Source organism: Saccopteryx leptura, chromosome 6, assembly GCF_036850995.1.
Source record: "Saccopteryx leptura isolate mSacLep1 chromosome 6, mSacLep1_pri_phased_curated, whole genome shotgun sequence".
Classification (NCBI taxonomy): Eukaryota; Metazoa; Chordata; class Mammalia; order Chiroptera; family Emballonuridae; genus Saccopteryx; species Saccopteryx leptura.
In genome coordinates, this window is record NC_089508.1 from 105,659,974 (window position 1) to 105,667,320 (window position 7,347).

Sequence of the window (7,347 nt, forward strand, 5' to 3'; positions counted from 1 at the left end):
ATCTTCCCACTGTAAAAAACAACAACAACAAAGAAACAAAAACAAAAAAACAACTTAGAGCTTTGTTAGGGACTTTGCCCTAAGCCTTACAGCATAGTGACCACTGCAGAAGTGGGCCAGGAAGAACAGGAATGTTGCTTAGCAGTAACAGTTGCATTAGCTTCTTTATCTAAAAGTCTTTTGTATTAAGTCTATTTTAGGTCATCAGAGGAACCAAATTCCCACTTTCCTTAGGGCCCCCTTGCAGAATATGGCCTGACAAGCAGCTAACTGCCTGAAGCAGCTTGAGACAAATTCTTGAAATGACTTATCAGGGCCCTGCTTTATTCTGCTTAATTCTTTGTTTTACAGTATTGAGCATATCTTTACACACAAACAAGACAATTTTCAGCACAGAAACACAAGTATAACATATAGCTTTAATTAATCCTAATACTTGAATTACTATTTCACTTCTAACTTTGAATACAACTTACAATGCACTAACCAAATTAGCAAGTCTTTTTTTTTTATAAATAAATTTTTATTTTAATGGGGTGACATCAATAAATCAGGGTACATATATTCAAAGAAAACATGTCCAGCTTATCTTGTCATTCAGTACTGTTGCATACCCATCACCCAAAGTCAGATTGTCCTCCGTCACCTTCTATCTAGTTTTCTTTGTGCCACTCCTCCCCCAGCCCTCTCCCTCCTTCCCTCCCCCCGCCCCCCGTAACCACCACACTCTTGTCCATGTCTCTTAGTCTCGTTTTTATGTCCCACCAATGTATGGAATCCTACAGTTCAGGTTTTTTCCCTGATTTACTTATTTCACTCCGTATAAAGTTTTCAAGATCCAACCATTTTGTTGTAAGTGATCCGATGTCATCATTTCTTATGGCTGAATAGTATACCATGGTGTATATGTGCCACATATTCTTTATCTAGTCTTCTTTTTTTTTTTTTTTTTTTTACAGTGATTAAGGCCTTTAAGCAAACTCTTGGCCAATACAGCAAAAATCCATAAAAGAGCAGTGTCCTTAACATGTACACCAAGTCCAAGTTGGCCCCAACACCATGACAAATCCCTGAAAATTGCAACCCAACCTCAGTTCAGTCTGTTAGGAGCTGTCACAAAGAGCAGGAGTCCAGGAAAAGTCCACATGGCACTGGAATTGTTGTCACCATTCTATACTTTGCAGCTCATGTCCAAGTCCCACTGATCGCTGCTTCTACCTGGTAATGATTCAGGTAAACTGGAAAAGCCATCTGCAGCATGTGTGGAGATGGAACTTCTGTTCTCCTCTGCCTGGAGAGATGAGACCAGGTTGCTTTTCCCTGGAGCTCTGCGACTGTAGCATGGTCAAGAGAAGCTTGGGATACACTAAGCTGGGTGGCAAAGGTAGATTCATAATAGAAGTTGGCAAAAGGGGGAAAGAGAGCTCTAAATTAGGAGTAGGTCCCAGCCTGAAATATGAGTGGGGCATTGAGGCAGGAGGAATAAAGGAAACACTATATATTAAACAAAGCAGCAGAAAATAGGACTATCAACACCCACAACAGAGATCTTCGAGGGCAGAATAAAAAACCTGACTATTCAGGCAAGACATAGTTAAGTGGCCCTTGTGCAAATGAGATCAGTTTACCTGCTTCTTGGAAGAAATACCCTAGGCTCGTCCACAGTGTCGTAGATGGGGCCGACGGCCCTGGGCACCTTCAGCCTTCCGTGGCAAGCCCCAGCATTCTGGGCAAGGTTAGGTCATAGGTTTCTGGAGCAGGGCTGGAAGAGACTGAACCCTCCCTTAGAGGAGCAAGGGGGAAGCCTACCTTCCAGTGTTCCTGTTTCCTCACAGCAGAGGCATGTAAGTCTGGCAAGCTTTAGCTCAATGACCTTCCTTTCCACTATTGAAGCAGGACCCAGATGGCTTTCTATGAGACCCCTTTGGGGCATGGGGGCCTGTAAGGGCGTATCCTAAAAGCTGGTAGTTCCCCTGATCTCTATTGGGCTTCCTCTGCCTCTTGGTATCTTAAAAGCCATTGCTCAGAAGATCTCGCTGAGGGGTTTGAGGATCCCCATCTGCCTATATAAATCTTTTCAATCTGGAGCTATTTGGAGAAAGACAAAACAGTGTTATTAGCTGGATCAAATAAAAGAAGGTAGTAGTTTGCAGGAGAAAAATATTTGGCGTCTCTTGTTCATCAGCATTCAAAAGAAATTTAAAAAAATTTTAAGTAAAAAGCATGATATGGTAGACCCGTAGGAGTTCCAGGATATGACTACCCCCATTTAAATATTTTTAAATTGACCTTAAAATATTTGCTGGGTACACATGCAAAAGAATGAAACTCGACTACAGCCTGTCCCCGTGTACTAAAATTAATTCAAAATGGATCAAAGACCTAAATATAAGACCTGAAACAATAAAGTACATAGAAGAAGACATAGGTACTAAACTCATGGACCTGGGTTTTAAAGAACATTTTATGAACTTGACTCCAATGGCAAGAGAAGTGAAGGCAAAGATAAATGAATGGGACTACATCAGAATAAAAAGTTTTTGCTCAGCAAGAGAAACTGATATAAAAATAAACAGACAGCCAACTAAATGGGAAATGATATTTTCAAACAACAGCTCAGATAAGGGCCTAATTTCCAAAATTTACAAAGAACTCATAAAACTCAACAACAAACAAACAAACTAACAATCCAATAAAAAAAATGGGAAGAGGACATGAATAGACACTTCTCCCAGGAAGAGATACAAATGGCCAACAGATATATGAAAAAATGCTCAGCTTCAGTAGTTATTAGGGAAATGCAAATCAAAACTACAATGAGATACCACCTCACCCCTGTTAGATTAGCTATGATCAACAAGACGGGTAATAGCAAATGTTGGAGAGGCTGTGGAGAAAAAGGAACCCTCATTCACTGTTGGTGGGACTGTAAAGTAGTACAACCATTATGGAGGAAAGTATGGTGGTTCCTCAAAAAACTGAAAATAGAACTACCTTATGACCCAGCAATCCCTCTACTGGGTATATACCCCAAAACCTCAGAAACATTGATACGTGAAGACACATGTAGCCCCATGTTCATTGCAGCACTGTTCACAGTGGCCAAGACATGGAAACAACCAAAAAGCCCTTCAATAGAAGACTGGATAAAGAAGATGTGGCACATATACACTATGGAATACTACTCAGCCATAAGAAACGATGACATCAGATCATTTACAGCAAAATGGTGGGATCTTGATAACATTATAAGGAGTGAAATAAGTAAATCAGAAAAAAACAAGAACTACATGATTCCATACATTGGTGGAACATAAAAATGAGACTAAGAGACATGGACAAGAGTGTGGTGGTTACCAGGGGTGGGGGGAGGGAGGACAGGGGGAGAGTTAGGGGGAGGGGGAGGGGCACAGAGAACTAGATAGAGGGTGGCGAAGGACAATCTGACTTTGGGCGAAGGGTATGCAACATAATTTAATGACAAAATAACCTAGACATGTTTTCTTTGAATATATGTACCCTGATTTATTAATGTCATCCCATTACCATTAATAAAAATTTATTTAAAAAAAAATATTTGCTGGGTACACTTTAATAATACCTTAACTTTAAAGATTGTAAGAATGACAAAATACAGTAAATGCTTTTGCTCCATATGTAGGAGCATTGTCAGTTTAACCAGTTTACGAAATCCAATAATAGAACAATGCATACAGACAATGAGCTATAACATGCTTAGCAGCCTTTCCTATTCTGACAGAGGTTACTATAAATCCAGAATATGTATCCACTGTAACGTGGACATAGGACTGTTTGCCAAAACAAGGTATATGAGTAACATCCATTTGCCAAAGTTGTCCTGGTAGGAATCATTGAGGGTTAACTGCAAATAAAAAGACAGATTGTAGTATAGGACCCCTTGGACAGGATATCCCAAACTGCCGTGCTGCTTCCCGAGAAAGTTGAAACTGTTTACACAGGGCTGCAGCGTTCTGGTGATGAATAGTATGAGACAGAATTGCTCGATCTGTCATGGTTGCTCCAAATAATTTTCTTTTGGGCATTCCTAGGCCCTTGCCGGTTGGTTCAGTGGTAGAGCGTCGGCCTGGCGTGCAGGATTCCCAGGTTCGATTCCTGGCCAGAGCACACAGAAGAAGCGCCCATCTGCCTCTCCACCACTCCCCCTCTCCTTCCTCTCTGTCTCTCTTTCCCCCCCCCCCCCCCCACCCCACAGCAAAGGCTCCACAGGAGCAAAGCCGGCCCGGGCGCTAAGGATGGCCCCATGGCCTCTGCTTCAGGCCTTAGAATAGCTCTGGTTGCAACAAAGCAACACCCCAGAGGGGCAGAGCATCCCCACCTGGTAGGCGTGCCAGGTGGATCCCGGTCAGGCGCATGCGGGAGTCAGTCTGACTGCCTCCCCGATTCCAACTTCAGAAAAATACAAAAAAAAAAAAAGACAGAAAAAAAAGGGGGCATTCCCTTGTGCTAAAGCTCCAGGGAGCATGGAGTGAGCTCGAGTATGTCCTATAAAACATGGAGGTCTATCTTGACGTACAAATCTTTGAGGAACTGCTAAAATAGTTCATCAGCATTTGTCCCTAAGACAGCAGTCTTTATAGTGGAAACACCATAAGTAAATATTAGCTGTCTGTATATAGATTAAAGGTGAAATATGGCAAATGCTGAAAAGCCATGCTTTATATATTTAGGTGCTCCTATATTAGGTGCATACATATTTATAACGGTTATATCTTCCTTTTGGATTGCTCCCTTTATCATTATGTAGTGACCTTCTTTATCTCTAAATGTAGTCTTTGTTGTAAAGTCCATTTTGTCTGATATAAGTATTGCTACCCCAGCTTTTTTTTCGTTTCCATTTGCGTGAAATATTTTCTCCATCCTTTTAACTTCAGTCTATATGCATCTTTTGGAATCATGCAGTTCTTGGTTTTTTCTAATTTACTTATTTCACTCCATCATGTTATTAAGATCCCACCATTTTGTTGTAAATGATCTGATATTATCATTTCTTATGGCTGAGTAGTATAGCATAGTGTATATGTGCCACATCTTCTTTATCCAGTCTTCTATTTTTTTTTTTTTACAGTGATTAAAGCCTTTAAGCAAACTCTTGGCCAGTAAAGCAAGAATCCATAAAAGAGTAGTGTCCTTAACATGTTTCCCAAGTCCAAGTTGGCACCAACACCATTCCAAATCCCTGCAAAAGCAACCCAACCCCAGTTCAGTCTGTTGGGAGCTGTCACAAGGAGCAGGAGTCCAGGAAAAGCCTACATCCAGAAAAAATCCGCATGGCACTGGAATTGTAGTCACAATTCCATACTTTGCAGCTCACGTCCAAGTTTCAATGACCGCTGCTTCTAGCTGGTAATGATTCAGGTAGACTGGAAAAGCCATCTGCAGCATGTGTGAAGATGGAGTTTCTGTTCTCCTCTGCCTGGAGAGAAGAGACCAGGTTGCTTTTCCCTGAAGCTCTGCAACTGTAGCATGGTAAAGAGAAGCTTGGGGTACACTAAGGTGGGTGGCAAAGGTAGATTCATAATAGAAGTTGGCAAAAGGGGAAAGAGAGCTCTAAATTAGGAGTAGGTCCCAGCCTGAAATATGTGTGGGGCATTCAGGTAGAAGGAATAAAGAAAACACTATATATTTAAAAAAGCAGCAGAAAATAGGACTATCAACACCCACAACAGAGATCTTCGAGGGGCTCGATCAAGAAGGGCATTCCTAGGCCCTGGCCGGTTTGTTCAGTGGTAAAGCGTCGGCCTGGCGTGCAGGATTCCCGGGTTCGATTCCCGGCCAGAGCACACAGAAGAAGCGCCCATCTGCCTCTCCACCCCTCCCCATCTCCTTCCTCTCTGTCTCTCTCTTCCCCCCTGCAGCAAAGGCTCCACCGAAGCAAAGCCGGCCCGGGCGCTAAGGATGGCCCCATGGCCTCTGCTTCAGGCCCTAGAATAGCTCTGGTTGCAACAGAGCAACACCCCAGAGGGGCAGAGCATCCCCCCTCTCGTAGGCGTGCCAGGTGGATCCCAGTCGGGTGCATGCTGAAGTCTGTCTGACTGCCTCCCCGTTTCCAACTTCAGAAAAAAACAAAAACAAAAGACAGAAAAAAGGGGGGGGGGCATTCCCTTGTGCTAAAGCTCCAGGGAGCATGGAGTGAGATCGAGTATGTCCTATAAAACATGGAGGTATTTGTTGACGTACAAATCTTTGAAGATGAAGGAACTGCTGAAATAGTTCATCAGTATTTGTCCCTAAGACAGCAGTATTTTTTTTTCAGTTGTTTTCTTTTTTTTCTTCTTTTCTTTTCTTTTATTTTTTTTATTCATTTGAGAGAGGAGAGGGAGAGACAGAGAGAGAGAGAGAGAGAGAGAGAGAGAGAGAGGAGAGACACAGAGAGAGAAGTGGGGGAGGAGCTGGAAGCATCAACTCCCATATGTGCCTTGACCAGGCAAGCCCACGGTTTCAAACCGGCGACTTCAGCATTTCCAGGTCGACGTTTTATTCACTGCGCCACCACAGGTCAGGCTAGACAGCAGTCTTTATAGTGGAAACACCATAAGTAAATATTAGCTGTCTGTATATAGATTAAAGGTGAAATATGGCAAATGCTGAAAAGCCATGCTTTATATATTTAAGTGCCCCTATATTAGGTACGTAGATATTTATAACGGTTATATCTTCCTTTTGGATTGCTCCCTTTATCATTATGTAGTGACTTTTTTTTTTTTTCCATAGGCAGAGATAGACAGGGACAGACAGATGGGAACGGAGAGAGAGATGAGAAGCATCAATTCTCAGTCTTTCATTGCGCGTTGCGACTTCTTAGTTGTTCATTGATTGCTTTCTCACACGTGCCTTTTCCGCGGGCCTTCAGCAGACCGAGCAACCCCTTGCTGGAGCCAGCGACCTTGGGTCCAAGCTGGTGAGCATTTTGCTCAAGCCAGATGAGCCCGTGCTCATGCCGGTGACCTCGGGGTCTCGAACCTGGGTCCTTCCGCATCCCAGTCCAATGCTCTATCCACTGCACCACCACCTGGTCAGGCTGTAGTGACCTTCTTTATCTCTAACATTATTCTTTGTAAGTCCAGAGCTAGTAGAAGGAAGGAAATAATAAAGATCAGAGCAGAAATAAATGACATAAAGGCTAAAGAAACAATACAGAGGATCAATGAAACCAGAAGCTGGTTCTTTCAAAAGGTAAACAAGATCGATGAACCTTTAACCAGACCCACCAAGAAAAAAAGAGAGAGGACTCAAATAAATAAAATTAAAAATGAGAGTGGAGAAATAACTACTGACACAACAGAAATACAAAATATTGTAAGAAAA